Here is a 10473-nt window from a genome sequence, read left to right as displayed (position 1 = left end):
ACCATATTAGCCTTCCTTGGATGACAAGGAATGGTGATATCATAATCCTTCAATAGCTCTAACCACCTCCGTTGCCTCAAGTTCAAAGGTTTTTTCTTAAATAGATGTTGGAGACTCTGGTGATCCGCATACACCTCACAAGATAAGACATATAAGTAGTTCCTCCAAATCTTGAGCATGTGTACAATACTCCAAATCATGAACTCGGTAGTTCTTCTCATGGGGCTTCACTGAGATGAAGCATAGGCAATCAAACTACTATCCTGCATCAACACACACCTAATGCCAACCCACGAAGCATCACAGTAGACCCGATCCCAAAGGCAAAACCAGAGTTAGAGCTGTAGTCAAGGCAGTTTTGAGCTTCTGAAAGCTATCCTCACACTCATCAGACCACCTAAATGGGATAGCCTTCTGATTCAAATTAGTCAATTAGGCTACGATAGATGAAAACCTCTCCACAAAGCAGCTACAATACCCACCAAACCTATGAAACTTCGAATCTCTATAGCATTAGAAGGTTTGGGCCAACTTTGAATTTCCTCAATCTTATTCGGATCCACCTTAATCACCTTAGTAGACACCACGTGGCCTAATAATGCCACTGAATCTAAATAAAACTCGCACTTGAAGAACGCACAATCCTCAAGTGTTGCGCAAGTTCATCCCTACAAAGGTAATACAAAAATATATCATCAATCAACATAATAAAAAAAGAATCTAGATAAGGCTGAAACACGTTGTTCATCAAATGAATAAAAGTTGTCGGGGAATTGGTTAGCCCAAAAGATATCACCAAGAATCATAATGACCATAACAGGTCCTAAAGACCATCTTAGGAATGTCTGAATCCATGATCTTTAGCTGATGGTACCTCGATCTCAAGTCAATAGTCGAGAATACCCTAGCACCCTAAAGCTAATAAAATAAATCATTAATATGTGCCAGTGGATACTTGCGGTTGATAGTATCCTTGTTCAAATGCATGTAGTCGATGCACATTCTCATGGAACCTTCTTTCTTCTTCAGAAATAGAACTGATGCACCCCAAGGTGACACACTTGGCTAGATGAAACCTTTCTTTAGAAATTTCTGCAATTGTTCCTTCAATTCCTTCAACTTTGTCGGAGCCATGCGATACGGTGGAACAAAAATAGACTGAGTGTCCGATGCCAAATTAATACCAAAATAATTCTCCCTATCAGGTGGCATGCCGGGTAGGTCTACATGGAATACATCTGAAAACTTCCTCACCATGGGGACTGAATCAACCATGGGTGTATTAGTATTCACATCTCTAACAAGGCTAAGTATGCCAAGCACCCCTGCTCAACCATCCATTGGGCCTTCAAAAAAGAAATCACCAAACTAGGAATATGACCTAAGGAACCTCTCCACTCTAAACTCGGCAACCCCGACATAGCCAATATTACAGTCTTAGCGTGACAATCAAGAATAGTGTGGTACACAGATAACCAATCCATGTAAAAGATTATATCAAAATCCACCATATTAAGCAACAGAAGGTCAACCCTTGTATCGTAGCCTCCAACAGTGACCCAAAGAACGATAGACATAGTCCATCATAATAGAATCCCTAACGGGTGTAGACACATAACACGAGTATAAAACAAATTATGAGCCATAACCATATATGAAGAAAGTAGGATGACACATATGAATAGGTAGAATCTGGATCAAATAAAACTGATGCATCTCTATGGCAGACCAGAATGATACATGTAATAACTACATCTGATGCAACTGCCTCAATCCTATTAGGGAAAGCATAACAACGGGTCTGACCTCCCCCTCTAGGATGAACTCTACCCGTCTATCCCCACCTCTTGCTGGCTGTGTACGTGGAGTAGTAACTAGGGAGGGAACCATAGCTTGAGTACCTTACTAAGGTCCACCCATACGATGTCTGGGATAATATCTCACTATATGCCTAATATCACCACACCCAATATAACCTATCTGTGGGCAGGGCTACTGGTACTGAGTCTGCCCCCAACGATTGGAATGACCACTGTAGGAACCCCGTGCAGAAGGTGCACTAAAATATTACTGTGCATTACGAGTGCTTTGAAATTCATGGATAGCTAGAGCATTACAAGAAACTCGTAGTGCAGACTGAACTGGTGGACAGACAAAGCCTCTACCATGATGGGTATGAGAAGTAGAGTAGAAACCACTAAATCCTCCAAAACCATGAGGATTATTAGCCTCACTATCCTCCCTCTCCTAACCACGAATACTGCCTAAACTCCTAGCAATCTCCAAAACCTTATGAAATGTAGTCTCAGTCTCAAACTTCCCTGCAATCCCAAAACTAAGGCTACAGACGAGTCCCTCAATAAAGCTATAGACCTATCTATTAGTGGAAACCAAGGAATGTGCATGACGAGATAACTTTGTAAAATTCATAGCATACTCAGACACAGTCATACCCCCCTAGCATAACCACTCAAACTCACTACACTACTCATCCCTGTATATCTATAGAATAAACTCCATCAAGAAAAGATTGGTGAACTGGGACCATGTAAATGATGCTGCTCCAGCTGGCCTACTCACCTCATAAGTCTTCCACCATCTGTATGCTGGCCTCATCAACTGAAAAGTAGTAAGGTCGACACCGCTCGACTCCACCAAACCCATGGTAAGCAAAATGCAATGACACTGATCCAAGAAACGTTGTGTATTCTTAGAAGTCCCTCTATTGAACTGGGGAGGATGGAATTTTTGAAACCTCTCCAAACTCTTCTACCCCTCAGCCAATCCAACTGGCCCTACCTCGGACTAAATTGCAACTACTAGCTACACTGCATAATACCCAATGTTGGATAAACATGAGCTGGCTGCTCTAGTGTGAGGGAAACGTGAGTCTGAGCTCTTCCCCCAGCTTGTGAAGTAGGTGGTGTAACCGGGATTAATCCTGCCCAGGAAAAAATCCTCAAACATACTCATGAAGTGTGACAAGGTCTTCTAGAGTCCCAGCGTAGCAATAGGCTATTCAGGTGCACGCTCAACATGCTTGGCTTCTGATCCTCAACTGGAGCTACTGGAGGTTCCATAGTTGTTGCTATAACAGGTGATCTAATTGCGACACATGTCCTAACTCGACCTCTACCTTGGTCCCTGTCATGACCCAACTCCCACCGGAGCTGTATAGGTAAGCCAACAACTATTTAATAACTTAAGCATTTGAATAACATGGTTTTATAAACGTGATAGTGGAAATCTCATAACTATCTAGTGAAAACAATAACAATACTGCTACAACCATCCTAAAATATGGTGTCAATGAATACAAGAGCAATATTGAATAACCAAATACATGCAAAATCCTCTGATACAACTGTATGAACAATAGAATAGTAAAGATAGAAATAATTGAAAGAGAACTTTAAGGACTGCGGATGACATAGTAGCTACCTCGTAGTCTCCTAAAAGCTAATAGCAACTCAACTTTGGAAAATGCCACTACCAGATGTACCTGGATCTACACATGAAGTACAGAATGTAGTATGAGTGCAACCTATCCTATGTACTCAATAAGTAATAACACTAAACTTGGGCTAAATCAATGACGAGCTCAGAAATAATAGTCGAATACAATTGTCAATAACTAGTAACAACACAGAATGTGAGGGGAAACAGTAGAAACAAGTAGCTCAAGGATATTGTGTTCAATGTGTTCACATTTAAGAAGTTTAGGCATGTTTTCAAGTATAACAGTTAAAGCCCAACCCAGATAAAGCATTTTTTTATCAGTTAGCATGAGGAAGGTGTATCTCTATGCCTACATGTCAAGTATACATGAAAAATCAACAATATCACAATGTATCCATAAAATGTATTCATAGTTAGCAATGTACGGGTGCCTGGCATAACTGGCCATCATCAAGCACGTATACGGTGCATGCGCCCACTACTGGCATGTCAGACTTCGGAGTGGCGACTCCTACCCAAGCGCTAATCATAATCATTTAGCCTAATACTTAGGCCTAGTGCACGTGTCACCCCAAAACAATAAACACATAGCCTAATATGGGCATGGCATACGGGTCACCTCAAAATCAATACAAAACCAACTCTATGGTCCAAACTCAGTCATTTACCATTCAGGTCTCAAAAAAACACGCCACACAATATTCAATTTTATAGTGTTACACATAATAGGAATCAAAAACATGTGAGGAATCAAATAAGAAGTACTGAGATAGAGATATTGTATACTAATATAGCATCATGACTTAGAACATGTGTACAAATAAGGGCAATAGCTCAGAAACGCCAAGAATAGCCCTATCAAGTCTAAACAAATAACACATATCCTAGACATGATGTATAACATGAATCATAGTTCAAATATCCAAACAAGTAGGGCTAACACGGGTATAATAATGTATGATAGCAAAACAATCCCGGTAATCGTCCGAAAGCCACCTCAAATCAAGAACACACCAGTGCACGTACACACGCCCATCACGTAACACGTAAGTCACCCTAATACCTTTCATATAACATAGTTTCGAGGGTTAAATACCCTCAAATCTAAGTTTAGATATGTTACTTACTTCAGACCGCGCAAATCAATACTCCAAAAAGCCCTTGCCTCATGAATCGGCTTCCAAGCAACTCAAATCAAGCCAAAGCAACTTAATACCATCAATAATAGCTATAGGATATAATTCCAAAAGATAAATCTAATGTCTTGAAATATACAAAATCAACCCAAAAAGTCAATTCCAGGCCAACACCTCGGAACCCAAAAAATTCATAATGTAAGACCCCGAAAAAGTTTGCTAAGTAATTTAGGATTTCGTGATGCCAGGTAGGCTAATATTAATATTTTATGTGCTATTAAAATGATGTATATCAATAGGATGTGGTAAACAAGTGTATAAGTCATATAATAAGAAATGTGGGGTCTAATGAGAGGCCTAAGTCCAAGTCAAGTTGGAAAATTACATAATAGGATAAAATTCCAAATGAGTTCACACAAGTCCAAACTTTGGATGAGCATGCATATATATATATATATATATATATATATATATATATATATATATATATATATATATATATATATATATATATATATGGGTTGTTATGTGATGAACAACCTGTCAAATGAAAGATCTTCAAGTCTAGTTTATAACACTTCAAACCGTTCGTCATTTACACATTCCTACACAAAGTTATGATCAAATTACAAAAGGCTGGATCTACGATCAATTTTGCGACCGCAAAACGGTTCCACGGACCGCATAAGCATCGCAAAGTGGAGCAGAGACGGGCAAGCTATTATGTTGTCGCATAATTGATTATGTTGTCGCATAATGAATATGCTGCAATTCTGCTGCCCACAAAACGATTATGTTATAGCATAATTGCACCACATAATTGACTTCGGGGGTTATTTTGGAAAATTTTCATATCCGACCCCATTTTGATAAATAAGCTTTGGGGCTTCATTTGGGCATATTTTCTACTGAATTTAGAGAGAGGTGAGATAATTTTAAAGAAATAAAGAGGGAACCTAGCCTTCCAATCATCCAATCTTGCACAAATTCTCAAGAATCAAGGAAGCTAATCTCTATCTCACTATCTTTCTGGGTAAGTCCTACTTCTAAGATTTCATATAAGACATTATGAGTTAATAAGCCATGCATGTGACACTAAGCTATAGTATGTGGGATTAAAGGACTATTTTGGTGTTGTTCTTGTTTAAATTGGTTGAGGGAAGAAGGAATTTCCATTGTAGAACCTTGTTATCTATTTCACATGTTAGGTGTTTGATGAAATTCCTAAGAGACTTACACCATGGGAAATCTTTCTAATTATTAATCGATTTTCGCTATATTTCAATAGATTATTATTGCTAGAAGGGGTTGGTGCATTGTAGTAACTTAAGGAAAGCTCAAACAAGGTATGTTGGCTAAACTTTCTCTCTCGGAATTAAATTCCATAATGTTTCCATAAGTTTAAGTATGACTGGCTCAAAATCCCTAATTTCTACGTTATGGGTTATCCCCTATAAGCTCGTAAACTTGATCATTCCGAACGAGCCTTATATTGAATGATAGATATTTAAAGTATGGGTTTCTTATTAACATGGTATGGCTTTGAGTTGTAGATTAAATGAAAAGTGGTGTACCTATTAGGTAAAGAAAACTCGATACGCTTAATACTCCTAACCGCTTGTATGCGTACTAAATGTCTTTATTGAGTGTGTCTAGTGGTTGATAAACTAGAAGATGTTTGAGAATGAATTAAATGAACTGGGGACATAGAGTTGGACAACGCTTATAATTATGCCTAGTGATGCCTATGAAATGAGGGAAATATATGAATCAGATTACGAAATGAGCCTCGACTCAACTGTCTTAAAATGAATTCTAAAAGTAAAATTTGCTGAAAATCTCTATTGGAGTATGTATGGCTAACTCTTTTCTTCTTAGAATCGAGCTCTTGGTGGTCGAATAATTGGTGTAAGTTTTGACTTGATCATGCTAGAATTTATTGCCTTAATGTGGTGGGTTGAAAGACATATGTTCTGTAATTGTTCCAAATATTTACCATGTAATCATGCTATTTGAGAACGTGATTATGATTTCCAAGATCTTTCCCTTATGTGTGCAATGGCTTATGTGATAGGACTTATTGACATGAATGATACTGTTATTCGAATGTATAAAAAGGGAAGGATTTGAATTGTAAAATGCGTTCAAGTGCCAAGAAAGACTTAATAATTGAGGTTGCTTGTTCCACGTAACGAAAGATGGGAAAGAAATGTGAATTGAGTTGAACAATTGAAAGAGGTTATATCTCAAGTAAGATCGAGATCGGACTCCATGTAAGAATACAGTGGCATTGTGGATGAAATTGTGAATATGGTTATGTCTCACTTGAGATGGCTTAGCCGATCAGGCCGAGATCGGACTCCCTGTATGAACACGATGGCATTGTTGATGAAATTGTGAATATGGTTATGTCTCACTTGAGATGGCTTAGCCGATCGGGCCGAGATCGAATTCCGTGTAAGAACACGGTGGCATTGTGGATGAAATTGTGAATATGGTTATGTCTCACTTGATATGGATTAGCGGGTCAGGCCGAGATCGGACTCCGTGTAAAAACAAAGTGGCATTGTTTGTTGTGGAATTTGGCACTAAGATTATCAACCTATAAATTTGGAACATTGAATCGGAAACTATGTGATCCTTACTTGGTGTTTCCTTTGTTTTTATATATAGCATTTATTGATTATTATGACTGCCCTCTCTTTGTTTCACTATTCATTCTACTGAAATTGGTGTTTGACTTTACATACTAGTACTATTCGATAGTACTAATGTCCCTTTTATCGGGGGCGCTGCATCTTTAATGGATGCAGGTGGTTCCATAGCAAGCGGCATTGATCTGTGATAGCGGTACACTCTCTTCAGCTGACTTGGTGAGCCCCACTTCATTTCGGGGTCATATATCTTTTATTTTTCATGTACCGTGTTTTTTGAGGTATAGCCGGAAGCCTTGTTGCCGGCATTTCCTTATTACTCTTCAGTTGTACTTAGAGGCTCCGTAGACAGGTTGTGGGTGGTGTTTGATATTGAATATTAAATTAGAAATACTGGTATTTGGAAAATATGTCTTTCATCATAACAATAAAAATTGTAATATTTTGGACATTATGGTTGAAACTGCTAATGAAAACAAAATGGAAGTTGTTAATAAAATATTTACAAAGTATGATTAATGGATTTCATCTCCTCTTTATTCATGAATTAGTTTGGGTAGAATGAAATCTAACAGACTTGCTCAGTCGGGTTTACTCGGTTGAGCGCCGATCGTGCTCCTTGGTTTTTGGGGCGTGACAAACTTGATATCAGATCCTAAGGTTTTAAAGTATCATAGAATGCCTCAGAGCCGTGTCTAGTAGAGTCCTTATTATCGGTGTGTTATCGACTACATCTATAATTTGGAGGCTATTCAGACATTTAGGAATCTCACCCTTCTTTGATACTCTAGATTATGCGGTAGATCCCAATATAGGGAGCTAATTTCCTTGCTATGTCTTATTCTCAAGATGAGTAATCTTGAAAACATAATCCTCGAGTTTGAAGAAGTAAGGAGGGAATGACCCCACCATTTAATCCGAGGGAGATTGCCCAAGAGTTTGTTAGGAGAATGTATCGAGCCATGGAGGGATTGGTAGAACCTCTTGCTAAGGGGAGTGCCCATGTCCCTACTAATGTCACTGCACCACCAGATCATGTAGTATATCAGTATGGTACCAACGTACGTTAGGGATGTGGAGTCGGGGGGTATCGATTGAGCTATTGCCCTATCAACCTAAAGTCACCAAGTAAGTCACTCCTTAGCACATCACTATGAACAACACAAAATTTTACTTGTTGTATATGTACGTCCATATTGAAGAGTTCTCATAAACATGGTCTTAACAAGATGTTGAATCACAAAACATTACGTGCACCTACTCTTTGAACGAGACATATTATTCGTGAATCCGCTCTATCACAAATTCTCTTATTTACATCCTCTTGTGGAATTAAGTTCTACAATTACATCCTTAAATTGAGTTATAACTCTAGGATTAATACTTCCCACTTGCTTTCCGAAAATTCTCAACAAGGGACTATACCCGATGAATTTCTTACAAAATTATTTTTTTACTTAAAGGGACAACATCTGCTCACTTGGGCCTATACATGCACCATCGTAAAGTTTACCTATGTGGTGTCAAGTTCCAAGTAATGCATCCCAGTGTTGCTATCCTTCTCAAGTCACTCTTTTTCTCACTGGTATATATGGCTTCTATGGTTTGAACAGTCACCGTACTCTCTTGCGAGTATCATCATGAAACTTTTCACTGTCTAGTAACATGACAACATATCTCAGCTCCTATCATAGGTATAAATATCGATTGAAGTGTTCGCTTGTCCATATAAAATTTCTAAGAAATTTGAGGTTTTTACAAATCCTTCATAGGAAGATCTTTTGTTTTCCCATCTAGTATGACTTTCATGTCCACTTAGATCATTCCACAATAAGCAACTCACTTTGTTCCTAGTATTGTGGTTACCCGTGACGTGGTCCTGTATCGCAGTTTGGGAGTCAATATTATAGAAGCATGTCCAACTCATAACAAATGTTTATTTTCTCTTTATACCTCCATAACATGTGTTAATTGTGTTCCTTAGTGAATTCACTGTGCTAGTTCTCCAACATTTGTTCGAAAACTATGAGAGAACTTGTCCTTCTATGCGTCACTATAACACTTTCTTTCTCATAAGGACCCTTAATAGGCTCTCCATAAAGACCAAATGCACCTTTGGGGGTTATCATAGCACAACACCTACTTCTCATATTTTCTTGTCTTTTATTAGCATCTGGGTACTTCAACATCTACAAACCTTCCATGATTATTTTATACTGTAACATTAGGTTCCGTCACCTTTGCACACTCAACTTCTAGAATCATTAACTATGTCATTGCCATGTGCGGGGAGTTTTGCTATCCTAGGCATTCCACCTCCCTAGGTGGATAGAAGTTTTAGTTTCCTTTCTCCACGGAGCATTATGTTAACCATTACAACCCCTCTAACCAATACATGATTTCTTCCCAATACTAAGATTTCCTAGCTATGTGGTTTCACTCGTGAAAGGTAGACATTAGATGCTTTCAGATTTTTGCACATATCATGAGCATATCGATTTAGAAGACAAGTTGTCATATCTTTTGTTATCTCATATAGGGTCAATTATCAGGAAGGGTTAAGCTATTTGAATTATGATAATCTCATAAGCGTTTAAATTCTTTTTCATCCTCATGGGCTTGTGGAATAGATTTCTTGTGTCAGTTAATGTTAGTAGTGTAATTCAACTTCATGTATTTCTTCTTGAAATCACTATCACATCCATGTTGCAAGAATCTTCCCATTTTTAGCTAAAACTGTTTTTCCTTACACTCAAGGAGGCAACCAGTGTAACATACTTGACCACTTCTCCTTAGAGCTTACATTGTCGGGCATGGCATATATGGAAAGGAACAATTGTTACTATCCCTTGCATAACTCGTTGCCTCCCAAGGATAACTGATGCTAGCGTCTTCATCCTCCCGGTCATGCCTCCCATGTATCCCATGTCTAGAAAGACCCACTTCTTTTAGATCTCAGGATCACGTACATGGTTCCCAACTTATCAATGCGTGCTAGTTACCTCTATGCTTCATTTGTCTAATAGTTGATGTCGTCACAATGATTAACCATGTTAGCATTGTTAGTGGTAATTTTTGTGTCTCTTAGCATATCACCTCAGGAAGTACTCTGCTATGCGCAGTAATGAATTCCTAAATAATTCCAGCCCAATCTTGAACTCCGTTGTTCCTCATTGCATTAAATCTATTGGGTATTGAAGGTTCAAACATGTCAAAGAGGAAGC

The sequence above is a fragment of the Nicotiana tabacum genome, chromosome 22 (assembly GCF_000715075.1).
Source record: "Nicotiana tabacum cultivar K326 chromosome 22, ASM71507v2, whole genome shotgun sequence".
NCBI lineage: Eukaryota > Viridiplantae > Streptophyta > Magnoliopsida > Solanales > Solanaceae > Nicotiana > Nicotiana tabacum.
This window is presented reverse-complemented; position numbering follows the sequence as displayed.